The 17,504-nt window shown below is 43.7% G+C and overlaps 1 protein-coding gene across 2 annotated transcripts in view; it reads right to left on the reverse strand.

Moving 5' to 3' along the window:
- Positions 1-15,641, reverse strand: part of RAP1A (RAP1A, member of RAS oncogene family) — a 54,595-nt gene extending 38,954 nt beyond the window's left edge. Inside the window, exon 1 of one of the 2 annotated variants that reach the window (XM_063450841.1) lies at positions 15,564-15,641. The gene's annotated coding sequence lies outside the window, so the exon portion shown is untranslated. Of the gene's footprint in view, positions 1-15,017; positions 15,238-15,563 lie in introns of those variants that run through there. The other variant, XM_063450833.1, reaches the window with a different exon arrangement.
- Positions 15,642-17,504: the final 1,863 nt, after the last annotated feature.

The raw sequence follows: 17,504 nt of genomic DNA on the forward strand, positions 1-17,504 counted from the left end.
TATCACACAGTGCCTATGTACGGATAACTACATCACAAACAAACATTCATGTCATAACATTTCATATGTATATTGTGCTTTTAAAACCTATAGCATTAAAATATATTTAAAGTTGTGAATTTAGAAGAATCAAGGTACAAACCATGCCAGATTGGCTATCACTGGGACAAATGTAAATCTTAATTCTGTTACTTAAGGAATCAACAATTTATAGTTTGGAAAGTAATATGCTGCAGAGGCATATCTTAATATTGACTTTAAAAACTCCTAACAGGGGGCGGAGCTACAGGCTGCCTGAGAAGAAGTGTTCAGCCCAAGCTCCGCGCAAAATCGCACAAAAAACAGCTTTACTGCTCACAAACATCGGTGACACAGAAGACAAAAGCACCCAATTACGGGTCACACAATGTGGAAACGCTCACAAAAGAGACAAAACAACCCAGGACGTTGCTCTCATGATATGGGAGACTTCCTGCTCCGGGGAGCGCTGCGTGCAGCACCTAAGATGGCAGACGCTGCTGTGGAGACTTCCTCCAAAGAGGAGCCTTCCATGGATACCATTGATTAGCTACTCCAGAGGGGAGGTTTAAACCACACATCCGAGGAAGAGGCGGCGCCGGCCACCAAAAGGGACATTAAGTCACTGTTAAAGGATATTAGATCCCTATTCCAAGCAGACCTGGCGATAATTTGGGAAGACATGCACTCCCTCACAGGCAGAGTCAAGCTGACAGAGGAAGAGGTCTCAGGCCTACTCGCCACATAAGCCACTATACAATAGGCTCAAGTCACAACCAGCTGGTCCCAGGAAAGTCTGACCTGTCTCGGGCCACCCTAATGTGGAGACGATCCATGCGCCCGGTTACCAGCGCCCTACAGAGAAATAGCATCCCCTACAGATGGAGCAACTGAGAAAGCATTCTCAATGCTTTCCTATGGACGCTGGCGTCTTCTCACTGTGAAAATCACAGTGAGAAGCGCGGAAGCGCCTCTTGCGGCTGTCAATGAGACAGCCACTAGAGGCTGGATTAACCCATATGTAAACAGTTTACAGTAGGCAGGGTTATTCCTAGATGGACCTGGCACCCAGACCACTTCATTAAGCTGAAGTGGTCCTTTATGTTCCCACTGTATTATAATTTATAGTCATTGCATATAATTAGTGTGTACCCATAACAACTGTGGAAGATACCCACTCCAAGATGGCTCAATTAGTCCACCCCCCCCCCCCACCCTCCATTTGAACAGCTGTTAAATCTTAACGCAGCTGTGGGCACCAAATTAGTGAAGCGGGCTACAAAGCTCTAACCAGCTGCTCCGCCACCTTATTTAACCTGGCCCAAAGCACAGTACTATAATACCCTCCACGTTTTAACCAGGACTAACAAGTCGAGTCCTACATGCTACCTATAATCCACTCATGCATGAGCAACATATGCTTACTTAACCATGAACTGCTACTGTTAAAGAGATGTTAACACCTAGCTAAAGGTGGTCACTACATACCACGGCTCTTGCGTACAAATATGGGCTGATAGGCACAGTTCCTGCAACTACTCTAGTTAATATTTTTCATTCTAAGACAATAGCCAGTTAATCACAAGGCTCTCGGATAATGCTTCACCCTAGATAGCCTCAACCAAGCTGCAACGCTCTTGCAGAGCCATAATACGAAGCTGGAGGGCTACCCCAGCTAGGCTAATCTCCTAGAGGCTAAGTAGGTTAATATACGTTATTTTACTATATATTGCCATAGCTCACAGCACTAACGGCAACCACAGAATGCTATACTCACCACATATATATATATATATATATATATATATATATATATATATATATATATATATATATATATATATCTTTTTAATGACAGACTCCGCGTACAGCATGTTTAATCTACTTACTGGCATAGATATTTTTTACTTTTTACTAAAAAAAAAAAAAGTGCAGTATCTTGGCATTTCTTGCTATTGCTACACCAAAGTGTTATCAAAATGTCCATAAAAATACCACTGTATTCCTGTTTGACATGCCAACCATAATTAAAATAAATAAAAAATAAAAAAAAGTCATAACGGGTTGTTTTTTTCTAGAAGCATTCTGAGCAATCACTAATCAGTTGTGGCAACGGCCGCATATGCACCAATTTCGTCCCAAAAGGAAGGTAGACTGCTCTTTAGCGAGAGAGGGCTATTAGAGAAAGAAAAAAGAAAAAAAATCAACTTTATTTTTAGATTTAGGGGGAGTGTGAATTTAAAGGCCTACTCCGAATTAAGGGGCTCGCATATCCCAGACGCCAAGGCAAAACTCCTAGGTGCCATGGCAACCTGGAATTTGTCGAGCCCTGTTTTAAAGGGTTATTCCAAAAATCATAACCCCTACACCCCCACTGTAGTAGTTATGATGTAAGTATGCCTCTGTCAGTGAGTTAGGGTGTGTCTGAGTATTGGTACTTTGCATAAAACATCAGAATATATTCCTTATCTGCATAGGATAATGCCCACGTCGTTTGGTTCTAATCTTCTTTATGCGTAAGGAATTGTGTCGGAAATACAAACGTGTGTGTGTTTACACTATAGTGTTAAACTATTTAGGGGACCATCCCCCCTCTGATCACACGGGAAAGGTGTTTTTACTCACCTTTTCCCCCCAAGCCTGTTCACCGAGGCTGACCTTGCCTCCATTGCAGAGATAATCTTGATGAGCCAATTCAATGCTTTGTCATAGCAGGCAGTTGTGCGTGCGCTGCATAATACCGTGCTGCGCCAATCAGCATATCCGCAGAGATGCATTGAATAGCATGGAGGCGCTGAAGGTAGGAAGCACATCTATTGACCGTCTAAGTGACAGACCCTAGAGGTGATATTAGACAAAGTAAACACTGTCTTTTCCCTGAAACTGTCGGATCTCATTAAGTTGTAGTGGTTTTTGGTGCACCTGATTTACAAAGACTTCTCATTGAGCTGCATTGGGAAGTCTGTAATTGGATAGCCTCAGAAAGTCTGGGCTGAGTTAGAAGGGGAGAGCTTCCTAAGGCTGCAGACAAGAAAAACGGCAGGTTTTGCAAGCTTATTTTAGATATACCAGTACCACCAATAAAAAAAAAATACATAATTAAATGCATGCATGTTTTCTTTTGGGGTACATCTACTAAACAGCTTTATTTTGTATTTGGACCATGAAGTGTCCTTCAAGTATTAGTGTTATGGTGTAAGGAGGTCCCGGGTGCGGACTTCCCTGGAGGGGGTTAAATTGTCAACAAACTGTTTAATCTCAAAAACTTCAAGCAAGCGCTCAATTTCTCTGCCCCATAACTTACCTCAATGCCTGAGGCTTCAATTAGGAAGCCTCCGATTGGCTTTGCTGATAAGCTTCTCGTTGAGAAAAATGAGCGTCAAAGGTACGTACATCAACCAGATTGTACGGTTTGGTTTGCTGAGAATATAAAAAGTTTCAGTGAAAACTGCAGCAGCTAACTACTACTCCTTCAGCATCTGTACACAACTGGAAGGAGGGTGCTTAAACAGAGAGGTCTCATTGGATTTGACTCCTGTTTCTTTGCTCAGCAAAATTGGCTATCTGAACATTACAAACAACTGCATCCCAAAGAATACATAAATTACCACCAGCAGGTCCACCATCCCCTTGTTTACTTGCTTTTCCAGCTCACTTAATTCAATACTCCATATAGCCCCCCCCCCCCCCCCCCCAAAAAAATACAAAAATCCTGATGTACTAACAAATATATAAATAAAACATAACAGAGTATGTGAAATGCACTTATTTGGTAAGTGAATTGCTAAAAGTTTATTGGATTAGCAAAACCACTGATTAGAATATTTTCTGAAACACACTTAACACGCCAACATATAAACCTTTTTCCTAGTGATTAAGATTTCATCAAAAAGATTTTGTCTACGTTACATAGAAAGGTTTTGCCACTTCTCGACTCTACTGCAAATAATTTATGTTGCTTTCCAGAGCCATGATGAATAGGATTTGCCTCTCCCAGTCACTGGGAACCAAATTGTAAGACCCAATCAGGAGGCTGATAATCACAACCGTAAACAGTGTACTCTATGTGTTAATGCTTTTGTACACCAGGAGGCACTATAATAAGTTTACCAAAAAAAGCATTAGATACTTCTGCCACATGTGAAATTACAAAATGAGTGTGTGTGTGTGGGGGGGGGGGGGGGGGAATGGGGGGGGGGGAGAGCTCTCTTACATAGAACCCTACAACTATAACTTTCTATATTCATATATCCTAAGTATCAATGGATTTGTGCCTGCAGTTTTTAAAATGTTTGGTACTGCTTAAGCAGGATTAAACATACTAAGGATGTAGATATGCATTAAAGAGTCAGACATAGCTATACAGCGAAAGCCAACTCAAATTGTGTCACAATTGAATGCAGTCTTTAAAATGTGTTTTGCAATATGTCAGCATTAAACCTGGCAAATAAAACAAATAGGTCAATTTGCCTAGAAATATGCATGTATCTCAGTAAACATATTTATCAGCAGCTGGTGAAGGAACTAGTAAAATTCAGTCAAAAAAATTGAGAATCATTGCAGTAGTGGATAAAACACTAAAATAATAAAGAACCTGTGGGGCTAGTACTTTTGGGAAACATTACTATTCAATGGCACATTTGTTTGTGGGGAAAAGGGTACAAATTTCAGTGTAAATGAACTCATTTCAGTTTTGAACAACTCCAACATTTAGTAATTTGTATCAAAATTGTCCTCATGCCCGTTTTCGATCATATCACCAACGAACAAAACAAAAACCTCTACACTCTAAACTGGTTCATAGCTAACCAGCATTACTATTAAAAAAAAAAAAGGAACTAGATTAATCTGCTTTATTTTATGAGCAGACAGATTAAAGCAAAATAAACTGAAGATTGAAACACAAAAAAAATTAAGCATTAAAGGTAATAAATAAATGTGTCTGCTGGGGAAATTTCCACTAGTTATAATACTAGTTATAATTGATATAATTATTCCACAAACTCTTGTGTTACAGCAGAAGTTTATGAAGTCCAAAATCAATGATCAAAGGGTGTAGATTTCCAGCATTAAAGCGGCACTGTCATGCCGAACTTACCTTTCCTCAATCTCTTCCTCTTCTCCCCCTCTCTCAGGATCTGTTATTCTTTTCTTCCTGTCTTCTTTAGTTTTCTTTAAAACCATAAGACAAAGTAGGGACTCTTTGTCTTATGGGATTCCTCCGCTTGACCAGCTCTGACCAGCGGAGGAGCAAAGTGTGCTTCATTTCCGCTGGTCAGAGCAATTTTCCCATGATCCCTAGCTTTCCTCCCTGTTCCCACAATACTTCCTGTCAGTATTGCCGAAAGTCCTGTCACTTAGACAGAACGCCGGCAAAACTGCCGAATTGCATCCTAACAGAATGAGCACCGTTTCTCCATTGGTGTTAGGATGCAATTCGGTACTTTGTTCGGATCGGAATTTCATTCAAATGAATGAAACTCCGATCCTATTCATTGCTGTGGCTGCATCTTGCAGCCGCTTAGTAGATAACTCCCTAATTCCCACGGTATCAGGGAGCTATCTACTAAAAGGCTGAAAGACCTAAACTGGTCTTTCAGCCAAATTTACTAACACCAAGTAAAAATGACTTGGTATTAGTAAATAATATGCCCCTACTCGCTATACCGCGAGTAGGGGCATGTCTAGTAAGCAGTGAGCAGCCTGTGGCTGCTCACTGTAGAAAAAAAATAAAAAAAATATTGCCCCCCACCCCTAAATGACGGGTGGGGGCCGTAAAATAAGGGAGGGAGACCTATTGTCCCCCCCCCCCCCGGCCCCCACCCCTGAGCGGTGGGTGGGGGCCATAAAGATAATGAGGGGGGGGGACCTACTGTCCTCCCCCCCGGCCCCCACCCCTGGGCGGCGGGTGGGGGCCATAATAGTAGGGGGGGGGGGGGAGACCTACTGTCCTCCCCCCCGGCCCCCACCCCTGGCCGGCGGGTGGGGACCATAATAGTAATAAAGGGGGGGGGGGGGGACCTACTGTCCTCCCCCCCGGCCCCCACCCCTGGGCGGCGGGTGGGGGCCATAATAGTAATAGGGGGGGGGACCTACTGTCCTCCCCCCCCCGGCCCCCACCCCTGGGCGGCGGGTGGGGGCCATAATAGTAATAGGGGGGGGGACCTACTGTCCTCCCCCCCCCCGGCCCCCACCCCTGGGCGGCGGGTGGGGGCCATAATAGTAATAAGGGGGGGGACCTACTGTCCTCCAGCCCCCGGCCCCCACCCCTGGGCGGCGGGTGGGGGCCCTAATGGAAAAAAGGGGGGGGACCTACTGTCCTCCCCCCCGGCCCCCACCCCTGGGCGGCGGGTGGGGGCCATAATAGTAATAAGGGGGGGGGGACCTACTGTCCTCCAGCCCCCGGCCCCCACCCCTGGGCGGCGGGTGGGGGCCCTAATGGAAAAAAGGGGGGGGGGACCTACTGTCCTCCCCCCCGGCCCCCACCCCTGGGCGGCGGGTGGGGGCCATAATAGTAATAAGGGGGGGGGGAATCTACTGTCCTCCCCCCCCCCCGGCCCCCACCCCTGGGCGGCGGGTGGGGGCCATAACGATAATGGGGGGGGGGGACCTACTGTCCTCCCCCCGCCCCCACCCCTGGGCGGCGGGTGGGGGCACTAAGTAAATTCCCCCCCCCCCCCCCATCAAGGTGACTAGGGGTGCCCAAGCCCCTAGTCACCCACCCCCCACCCAAATAAAAAATGCCCCTACCTACCCCCCTCACCCTAAAAAATAGTGAGGGGGGAATAAAATTGCTAACCTGTAAAGTAAAATTAAACTTACCATTCGACGTCTTCTTTTTTCTAAAATCTTCATTTTTCAGCCCCAAAAAAGGCCAAATAAAAAACCATCATAGCCGTCGAACTAAAAATAAAATAAAAAACCCGAGCGCAAAAAAAAAAACCCGACGAAAAAGAAAAAACCCGAGCGCACAAAAAAATAATCCATCTTCACCCATGGAGGGCTCCGCGCAGACTGAGCTCCGCAGGGCGGGGCAAGGCTTATAAAGCCTTGCCCCGCCCTGCAATTAGCCTAAGAACACTCTGATTGGTGGGTTTAAGCCAATCAGAGTGCTCTTTGTCATTTTACAAGCGTGGGAAAGTTCTTTGGAATTTTCCCACGCTTGTAAAATGTCACAGAGCACTGTGATTGGATGGCTTGAAATCCATCCAATCACAGTGCTCTGTGTCATTTTACAAGCGTGGGAAAGTTCTTTGGAACTTTCCCACGCTTGTAAAATGACACAGAGCACTGTGATTGGATGGCTTGAAATCCATCCAATCACAGTGCTCTGTGTCATTTTACAAGCGTGGGAAAATTCCAAAGAACTTTCCCACGCTTGTAAAATGACACAGAGCACTGTGATTGGATGGATTTCAAGCCATCCAATCACAGTGCTCTGTGTCATTTTACAAGCGTGGGAAAATTCCAAAGAACTTTCCCACGCTTGTAAAATGACACAGAGCACTGTGATTGGATGGATTTCAAGCCATCCAATCACAGTGCTCTGTGTCATTTTACAAGCGTGGGAAAATTCCAAAGAACTTTCCCACGCTTGTAAAATGACACAGAGCACTGTGATTGGATGGCTTGAAATCCATCCAATCACAGTGCTCTGTGTCATTTTACAAGCGTGGGAAAATTCCAAAGAACTTTCCCACGCTTGTAAAATGACACAGAGCACTGTGATTGGATGGATTTCAAGCCATCCAATCACAGTGCTCTGTGACATTTTACAAGCGTGGGAAAATTCCAAAGAACTTTCCCACGCTTGTAAAATGACAAAGAGCACTCTGATTGGCTTAAACCCACCAATCAGAGTGTTCTTAGGCTAATTGCAGGGCGGGGCAAGGCTTTATAAGCCTTGCCCTGCCCTGCGGAGCTCAGTCTGCGCGGAGCCCTCCATGGGTGAAGATGGATTATTTTTTTGTGCGCTCGGGTTTTTTCTTTTTCGTCGGGTTTTTTTTTTGCGCTCGGGTTTTTTATTTTATTTTTAGTTCGACGGCTATGATGGTTTTTTATTTGGCCTTTTTTGGGGCTGAAAAATGAAGATTTTAGAAAAAAGAAGACGTCGAATGGTAAGTTTAATTTTACTTTACAGGTTAGCAATTTTATTCCCCCCTCACTATTTTTTAGGGTGAGGGGGGTAGGTAGGGGCATTTTTTATTTGGGTGGGGGGTGGGTGACTAGGGGCTTGGGCACCCCTAGTCACCTTGATGGGGGGGGGGGGGAATTTACTTAGTGCCCCCACCCGCCGCCCAGGGGTGGGGGCGGGGGGAGGACAGTAGGTCCCCCCCCATTATCGTTATGGCCCCCACCCGCTGCCCAGGGGTGGGGGCCGGGGGGGGGGGGGAAGGACAGTAGATTCCCCCCCCCCCCCTTATTACTATTATGGCCCCCACCCGCCGCCCAGGGGTGGGGGCCGGGGGGAGGACAGTAGGTCCCCCCCCCTTTTTTCCATTAGGGCCCCCACCCGCCGCCCAGGGGTGGGGGCCGGGGGCTGGAGGACAGTAGGTCCCCCCCCCTTATTACTATTATGGCCCCCACCCGCCGCCCAGGGGTGGGGGCCGGGGGGGAGGACAGTAGGTCCCCCCCCCTTTTTTCCATTAGGGCCCCCACCCGCCGCCCAGGGGTGGGGGCCGGGGGCTGGAGGACAGTAGGTCCCCCCCCCCCTTATTACTATTATGGCCCCCACCCGCCGCCCAGGGGTGGGGGCCGGGGGGTGGAGGACAGTAGGTTCCCCCCCCCTTATTACTATTATGGCCCCCACCCGCCGCCCAGGGGTGGGGGCCTGAGGGGAGGACAGTAGGTCCCCCCTCATTCCCATTATGGCCCCCACCCGCCGTCCAGGGGTGGGGGCCGGCGGGGGAGGACAGTAGGCCCCCCGTCCCCCCCTTATTACCCTTTTTTTTTTTTTTTTAACAGTGAGCAGCCACAGGCTGCTCACTGTTTAGTGGACATGCCCCTACTCGCGATATAGCGAGTAGGGGCATTGGGGAGATTTTAATCTCCCTTGTGCTATTATGGGGGTCATATTGACCCCCATAGAGTGAGGGGGGACATGGGGGGCTTAGGAAGTGGCGAGGAGCACTGCTCCCTGCCGCTTCTATAGTTACATATTACAAGGAGGGAGCTGCACGCCGGTAGCTCCCTCCTTGTAATAAACTGAACGAACAAACTAACACTGATACACAGTGTTAGTTTGTTCGTCTGATTTTTTCTATTCATTCATTCGTCTGTCTGATGAATGAATGAATAGGTGAAATTCCCGTTCGCATGTCCAGATGTTTCACTGGGCATGTGCGGGAATCTCACAGTCTATCTAGTGTGGGCAGATGACGTGTCCCACAGGGACTTCACCTACCCACACAAAGATGGCGGCGCCCTGAATAAAGATCGGGCAGAAAATAAAGAATAAAAAATAGGTAATGTGGGGGGCATAGGGGCATTTGGGGATGACTAGGGGGTCGATTGGATGTAGTTGAGGCGGGAGGGGGGTTAAAAAAAAAACGGAATCGGCATGACAGTGCCGCTTTAAAGGCAGAAGTTGGGAGCAGAGCACAAAAAACAACAACCATTAAGACCCTGCAGGATGTGAACAAAGTGCTGAGAACACAAGCAGCGAACAAATAATGAAACCCTTCACGCCTACCAATAGAGATCTTTATGAAACATTACAAATAAAACCAATACAATATCTTTAGACAGATAGAGTTCAAGATAGAGTAATGACCCCTCAGAGACCATTCCTGAATCCATGACAACAAACACTGTCAAAACAAGTAAACTGTGTGCCAGAGTTTGTACATAATCCTGACACTAAGATGCACTAAACATTCTCAAAATGTGCACTATAGGTGACTGCAATATGTCAATATTATGCTAATATACACACAATTTTTGATTGTTTGGGAATCAGCAATATTTATGCTGAAAATGTAACCATCGCTCCACGAATCACAACAAATGCAGGGCTACATTTCTACATTTTTTAAATACATAGCCAAATAAAAAAAGGCATGCAACACCCCAAGAGATGGAAATGTACAACATGCTTTAGAGATTTCTCTTCTATAGAAGAAAAATGTTAGCATCCATTTCATGTGATTGTGTGAAGAAAAAAAAATAAGCATAAACTATAACGCACCCTTCTTGTTTCACTATAATCAGCAAATTATTAAGAGACTTGGCACTGCTTTCAAACTTTTAAATTTGGACATGTAATATTAAAATGGCACTTGAAGACATACAAGCTTATTCATTAAAAGTGAGAACTGCCATACAGTAAATGTCAAATTTAAAGAGAGACACTCCAGGCACCAAAACAACTTCATCTAAATGAAATTGTTATGGTGCCAAGAGGCCCATGGTGACACTCTTACTTCAAGGGATTAAACCGTTCTTAAACTATTTTAACACCAAATTTCCCGCCAGCAGCGATCTCACTTACTCAAATGGAATTTTCAGATTCAGGAAGCGTGAAGTGCTGCCGCTGATTGGCTGAGAGTGATCAACTGATGCAGACAAAGTCTCAGCCAATCAGCTGCAACCCTAAAAAACTGCACTACACGCTTCCTGAATCTAAAAATTCAGAAGCTGGATGCCGATAGGGGAGAAGTGGAGATCGCTGCTGGAGGTAACTTTGGTGTTAAACCGTTCGAGAACAGTTTGTCATCACAAAAACTTAATTTAGTTAAAGTTGCTTTGGTGCTTGGAGTGTCCCTTTAAGGCTAATGTACACAAACTGCAAGCATAGCTGACTAGGGGGAATAGTTTCAGTTTCTCTCATTTGGACTATAGTTTTAAATTTACTTTTAGTTCCTGACAATTCACACTTCAGTGAATAACTCATATATTTTATTATGTTACACAATAATATGCTATTGAACCCAATACTCGTCATATCGTAGTGCTCTCCACAGCTGTCTCAAACAGGCCAAGTCACTCAATTCAAAATGGGATACTTCTATGAAGAGGTTAAAATGACACTAATCAATAAAGCCACTTCACCCTAATGTAGCGGTTTTGGTGCATAGACATCCCTTTTTGGACAATTTAAAACAGTTATTTCTGAGAAACAGCACAGTGCCCCTAGTCGCAGTAAAGCTAATGCTTAGTAGAGACTGCCTCTGAAGACATTAAAAAAATTGGTCTTGTTTAGTTATCATACCTAGCATGATGACATTGATTGCGCTTAATGTTTCTCCATGAGAAGCAATGGATTCAATACTTCTCTGTTAGAAGCATTTCATTGGAGGAGTGAGGTATTTGCCGTGCATGTTCCTTATGTCTTCAATGTTCTCTACGAAAAACCTAGAACAAAACATTTTAATTCTAGGTTTTTCATGGCTAGATTGTGCTAGCATAAGAATAGATTTGGGAGAAAAACTTATTTAAAAATAGGTATTTTCCTTACTTCTTAATTAAAACTTTGGCACAAACACTATGCCGACATTTGGACTGATAAAAGAGGAGAAATTACTTTGCACAAACAGTTTTTCTGACCTTCCACAGCTAATGTGCGGCGCTTGTTATGGTATCAGCCTAGCCAGCGTTGATTGCGCTGGCTTGAGAGTATACTGATGGAGTGACTGACATCATCGTAAGTGGGTGATAAACAGAGTCCTGAAGATGGTAACACTGGAACAAAGTTTAGTATATCTTGATTTTTAATGTATATTAGAGGAGATTTAAGGTCATGTATTTATTTTTCCTCTACATTTCAGGGTCACTTTAACTGTTAACTTTTGTTTTATCTTTAAACAGGAGGAAGGCCCTAAATCCAAAAAAAAAAAAAAAAACAATAAATGTTAAAAATATACCTAAAAGTGCTTGTGCACAAAATGAGACAAAAATGAGTTCATAAAGATTTCAATCAGCATGTAAAAAAATAAGTCATCATTTGCTTTAAGAAGCAAATGCATACAAGTTAAAAATACACTTAACTCTGTGAAGTAACACCTTCTTTAGTGGTGAGACATAGCAGTATAAAGTTTTAAACTGAAACCAATGAAAGAAAACAGAACAACACACATCACTTTCCTATGTGAAAATGAAAGTAAATATATGCCAATGAGTCAATATTTCACATACACAACATGGGAATGAATACCCATAGGAAAGCATTGGATGAAACTGTCAAGGAGGCAGATCTGGGGTCAAGCCAGCACAAACCAAATACAGCCCTGGCCAATCAGCATCTCCTTTATGAGGAATGTTCAGTGTCTCCATGCAGATGGTGTATACACTGAATGGCATCTCTAGTAGCCATATGAGGAGCGGCCAGTGGAGGTATCACTAGGCTATAATGTAAACACTGCATTTTTGTACTACAAAAAGCCCAAAGGGAATGAATATACTCACCAGAACAAATACAATACACTGTAGTTGTGTGAGTGACTATTGTGTCCCTTTAAGTTGCAGAAGTACTTACTACACCTGTGTGGTAGCAAGTTGTTTTACTAAATGTATAGCCTATGTATCACATTTCTGATTTCATATACACAAGTCATTCTGATGTGAAAACATCAAGCTAGTGCAGCAGTAAGCATACATGTACACTCACTACAGCTTCCAATACAATGAAGATAACATTGAGGCAGGGGCATATTTCTACAGATAGTTCCTCATTTTACTCAACCATGTAAAAAATGCCCCCACTGCAATTCTGAAGGTCTAACTGTTCATGCCATCTTGTTCCTATTACTTCATTTGCATGCATGAACAGTCACGGGTCACATGCTGGGAATCATGGGAGATTTGAAAAACTGCATTAGATCAGATCAATGGACATCAGTGTTCTAAAAGAAGACTGTTGGAGAGTCAATTTCAATGCAATTTCTCTCTGAGCAGCATCGTTTTTATATGTAGTGGTATAAATGTGGCTGGAATTAACTCCAAGAATTACATTTAAAAAGAACTGCATCTCATTGCAACAAAAGGTGACTAAATTTTAAAGGGTTAATGTAGGATGGAGTTCACCTCTATATTAAATGTATTACACTGACAATGCATCAAAAGTGTCACAGAAATTCATCATGCATGTTAAGTAGGCAAATGTTCTAACCTTAACCCCCCTTAAGGACACATGACATGTGTGACATGTCAGGATTCCCTTTTATTCCAGACGTTTGGTCCTTAAGGGGTTAAATATGCATGACAGTTTTCAAGGTGCCCAGAGTAGTCTATTAACAATGTCCTGACACATTCCAAAACACATGTCCTGAATATTTAGTAGTTTTTTTTTTTAAAAAGCTCTGCTTTAGGAATCATGTAGTTTGTGATAATAACTAGCATTGTTCCGAATTAGATTTAAAAAAAAACAAAAAAAAAAAAAAACTGCCAAAATGTACTTCTGATATCGAGTATTTCCATGACACATTCAAAACAAAAATTGCAGATCATGTAGAATCATTTGACATCTCCGGTCTATCGGCTACCAGTAAAAGATTGTGGGTAAATAGAAATTGCTATCAAAAAAGAAGAAAGTTTCCTCTAAGAATTGTATGTACAGAGGCGGAATAATTAAGCTAAAATATTTGTGCTAATAGCAGCATTAGTGGATTTAAACATAATTAGTCAACTGTATTTAAGGGTTTATATTGTGGACCATAAAACAGCTAACAAAACATTTAAACATAATAAAAAATATGATATGGTGCGCCTTACACTTGTTGCATGTTTTGTCCAGCAATAGTACAGTACTGTACGAATATGTTGGCAGTTTATAGATACCACTGTATATTACTCATAGAAAATAGCATTGAAATGTAATATCTGCTTGTTGATGTCAACAAAAAGGCAGATGAAGACCAAAAACTACACTTCCCTAAAGCTTGTCTCTACCCTTCTTAATAAAAAATGAAAAAAAATAAAACGACAAAATTCTGATTAAAACATTAACCTGACACACCAAGTAAGTAATTACCCACTTACACTTCTTTGTGCTTAAGTGGCCATGCTTGGCAGCTGCAGGTTAAAAAGACTAATTGGGTCTCTTATAAACAGGAACTTCTTAAAAGGAACCACATCAGTAATTCTGAAATTCACTAAAATGTCACAACTGAAACAGCTAGAACCACACCCACCAATCTTGCAATCCTGAGTAGGACCAGTGATTATGAAAATTGGGTGTCAGGAGGTCTACAATGACACTGAATACACACACACACACACTTAAACTTCCAAAAAGAGTAGTAACCAATTATGTCCCCCCCCAAAAAATAAACAGATTTATAAAATAAATACAGGATACGATCAGTGTGTAAAATGAATAAAAATGTTTAAATAAAATTTACCCCATCCTGTGTCGGTGACATTTTAACTCGTTGAATTTTAGGCTGCACCCCACGCCTCCAAGGATTAACTGGAAAAGCATCACAACTTCAAACCTATTGACTTTACATTAGGAGTGTAAAAGTAAACAGGATCCAGATGTTTAAATCCCCACCAGGAAGAGGGATGAGCTGTACATATATTTCATGGAGGCCAACGTTGTGGCACTATACATGTTTCATGGAAGGACTGCATTATCTACCGTATCTATGGGCCCATCCTGTAACAGGTCTGGCTGAGTGTCACAGCAGGTCTAAGGCACAGATGGCTCAGCATTATGGGACAAGCCAGAGATGGTGTCACTATCTCCCACTGGGCACTGACATTGCTGTATGTAATGTGGGATACAGCCAGTTACTGGGAATAAACCTGGCCCTGGCTGTAGGTACTCAGTGTGAGAGCACTGACCGAGCTCCAGGGATAACAATACCCAGCACACAGTGAGTGCCCCCAGGCCGGGGACCCTCAGCCATCACAGTGTGTGTGTGGCTGGGTGTGCTGAGACTGTCAGTGGGAGCGGTCTATGTGCACCCTCACCATCACTCACAGCCCCGGGCCTACACACCGAGCAAGCCTCGGCCTTTCCTGCCCGGTGCCGCCGCCCAGGCTCCCCCCAGCCTCCTTACCCGAGGAACTCGCTGTAATGCCAGCAGCTCAGCCCCCTCCAGCCGGATCCCCCGGCAAAGCCCCAGCTCCGGCCTGTCCTTACGTCGCCCACGTCTTCTGCTCAGTGAGGGCCAAATCTGCACAGCCCCGGGGTATCCACTGCAACTCCTCACTCACACTGCTCGACAGTCTGCCCGGCGTGCGCGACCCCGCCACAGGCCACGGGGAGGAGCTGGTCACGGGGGCGCGCATGAACAGGAAGGAAGAAGGGGGAGGGAGAGTGCGCGTGCATGCGGCTGGCAGCAGGAAGCAGAGCTGGCCGGGAGTAGCGAGAGAACAAGCGGAGTGGGGGAGGAGCCTGACAGGGAATGTGGCCACGCGCCACTGATCTGGACCAATAAGAAGGCAGCAAGTCCCAGAACCGTTAGGTGGAAGCTTGGCGGGAACGCGGTAAGGGCTGTCCGCGCCCTCCCAGCAGTCATAATACATAGCCCTGTAGCTAGTCACGTTAGTCCCTCATATGCCAACGTATAGGAGCCATTCGGCATTTGTACGTCTATACTCACTGTAATAGTGTCCTGGCTGTGAGCTGCCTGCTGAAACGTCCAACCTAGTAGTATAGCAAGGCAGTGTCAGCCCAGGACCGTTAGGCGGAGTGGGAGGGGCTTGGTGTGTGGGCGTGGCTCTGCCCTGGAACTCTAAACTTTTCACGCTTTTTCCTTCAGCGTGAGCGCGCGCGGTTCCACCCGAGGGAGCGATGGCGTCACTGGCTGACCACGCCCCCACCATGACTGGCCACGCCCCTAGCGTGTTCTCACACTGCCCATTAGATGGGGCTTCATATGCAGTGCCCCATGGCTGTTATTGTTATTAATACTCTGTAAGTGGAAAGCGCTCATCCTGTGCTCACGGCCAAGGAATGACTTGACTCATCCAGTGACATTGTTTTCATTTTCTTCATGAAATATGTTCCCATGAGTAAATTCCCTAAAAGTATCCAGCTATTTCTGGTGAAATCTGTTAGAAAATATCCACTTGTGGCAAGTTACAAGTACAGAGGCTTTCAGGGTTATAGCTAAACTATGAATTGTAGAGAATTCAAAAAAATTTAAAGGGACACTATAGTCACAAAAAGCACTAGAGCGGGATCGTCCAACCCGATGTAGAGGGCTGCCTGCGAGGTTCTGTTTATCCGATAAAAATACACACCTCACAGGTTTCTCTGGAACTCCCCCACCCTCTGTGGCCGCATAGTCCAGCTCCAAGGCCTTCATTGAATTATTTGAGTTAAGTTTTTTTTCAAATGATTACAATCTGTCCGAAAAACTTTTCCAATGACTTTTCTAGAAAAGTCATCTTTCAAGTCTATTTGAAAGTCCGGGTCTCAAAGGTTCTACAAAGTGCAGAATGTAATAGCAAGAGTTAGCAGAAAATTAAAATTTTTCAGTCAGCAAGGCCCTTTGTCCTTTGAGTGCCCTGACCCTCTCTTTCAAATATACAAACGATTTAGAGATTCATCAACCAATTTGTTGTGAGTGCTTACTTTTTTTATTTGGCATTCCGTGAGAACCATGAGTCCCTTACTACATTACATCATGGAACCATTAAAGTCTATGGGAGTTTTATAGATAAATCATATGAAACATTTTTTTTTAACAAATTATGATCATTTTAAAAACTTATCCAAAATATTTAAATCAAGACCCATGTTCTTGAATTACAATAAAAAGATCCCTTCATAGCAAGGTAATTTAGCTTCCACAAGTACAGTGTAATTATACAAGTGGCTGGGGTGACCCAACGTTATCATTTCTGTAAGGTGCAATGTGCCCTAAAGAAAGACACATGTTTTGTCTTATAGGAACACTCCAGGCACTATAACCAATCAAGAGAAAACATACAGCAATTATTGGGTAGAAAAAACACTGAACTGGTTGCTAGGCCATAACTGCTGAGCAGGTGCTGTTAGCAAACAGTGTTTGAAACCACAGGGTAATTTGTCTATCTTTGCAGCAAAGAGCAATTTCCTGAAAATGCCACTTCAAAATATAGCTAAATTAATACATTGCTGTAGCAAACGACAATCGTTACACCAATTAGAGCCTAAACTGACTCATTAATCTCTGTTGAAAATGTTCAGACCTATCTTATAAACACACAATGCTGAACAGTGTTCTTACCTTTTTGACACATATTACAATGATGTATACATATTATCTTTTAAAATTTACCTATATAAACAATGCATTATTTTGTTTATGCATTATAAAACCAAATTAATTCTGCAACACAAATCCCACTGTCAAAGGATTCTCAGTTGAACGTAGAATGTCATTACTGCTACAGTAACCGATTTATTGTGGTAGTTAACTGGCCCATGATTAAATGATGTCACCGTTCCAAAAAAATATTGACCCCTTGAAGGTAAAATGAGAACCATTGTGACAGTATTGAGAAAATAAAATAAACTCTATTAACTAGTGGTAACCATTATTACAGGTTTATGA

This window comes from Pelobates fuscus, chromosome 1 (genome assembly GCF_036172605.1).
Source record: "Pelobates fuscus isolate aPelFus1 chromosome 1, aPelFus1.pri, whole genome shotgun sequence".
In the NCBI taxonomy this organism is placed as follows: domain Eukaryota; kingdom Metazoa; phylum Chordata; class Amphibia; order Anura; family Pelobatidae; genus Pelobates; species Pelobates fuscus.